A 1,256-nucleotide genomic window follows, 5' to 3' on the forward strand; every position below is an offset into this window, starting at 1 on the left:
TACACAGTGCACAAATAATAAGTAGGTAATTAGCATAATAAGTAGGTCTATTATCCAGAAGCCTTGCTTCTCAGGCCAAAAGAATTTTCAATTAAAGGAATTTGGCAATCCTGGCAAACCATAAAAATTAAAACAATTCCCTTTGTTTAACATCCATCTGCTGAGTAACTCCTATGTGCTAGACACATATAGGCTGCGGGGACACAAAGACAACCTGTGTTTCACTCTGTTCCCTCAGACCAGTATTCAGGAAAATTTATGGTGTTGATACAAATAAAAGACCACAGAGATCCTCAGCATCTAGAATAATACCCAGCATGTAGTAGATGCTTAATAAATGTTGCTAAGTGAATAACAAGTGAGTACATTGCTGGATATCATGTTCCAATGTCCAGCTTCTCAACAATGAATTAATTATTGAGAGGTAACTTCTGAACTTAACAGGGAAAAGTAGGAAGAATTTAACTTCCCATTTTCATCTCTCTAAGGCCTCGACTTTTGATTGGCTTTGGTTTGGAGGTTAATTTGGAAGTTTAAGTGTACTTGTGGGGTTGCAATATTTGACATAGGTACATGGAATTGGAGGGTCAGGTGCAGCACACAAACAGGACTAAAGACAGTGAAACAACCAAGTGCCTCCTTCATTACTCTTCACATTACTTGTTAAGTCAATTGCTTTACCAAAAACTGCTCTCACTTTCTCTTGGATGCCAGGTCTTTCAAGGCTCTAAGTTAATTCCTTTGTAGATCTAATTCAGGAGAAGATTGTTGAAGGGGCTCTCTCTCACTTGTTAGCCACTTAGAAGCCAAGAATCCTGACTCCAAATTCTCTCTTTGGTGTCCCAGAGGAGATATTTTCATCCCTGGGACCCAATTCTCAGCCTAGATTGATTCCTGTATGAATGAGAGAGAGAAATTCTGGGGAGAGAGAGCCCCCATCTGCACACTCCCCAGAGGGGGGCTCCTCCCTTCACATGGGTACAGGCTACACCTTCTTTCGGGCTAGGAGTAGAAGGATGTTTAGTGCCAGACACACCCTGAAAGAGAAGTAAGAAAGTGAGCCCTGAGGCTAGACTGGCAGGGACTGGGAGGCTGGCCAGCAAGGCAGGTGTGAGGTCAATGTTATTGCAGGCTGCCTGGGGCACCAGGTCCAGGAGCTGCATTTCCCCTGTCAGCTCCAGGAGCTAAAACCCTACTCAGGGGGCCCTGACAATCCCCACAGGAAGGGAGACAGCTTTCTTTTTTGCTTTTTTTTT

This window comes from Galeopterus variegatus, unplaced genomic scaffold (assembly GCF_000696425.1).
Source record: "Galeopterus variegatus unplaced genomic scaffold, G_variegatus-3.0.2 Scaffold6774, whole genome shotgun sequence".
NCBI lineage: Eukaryota > Metazoa > Chordata > Mammalia > Dermoptera > Cynocephalidae > Galeopterus > Galeopterus variegatus.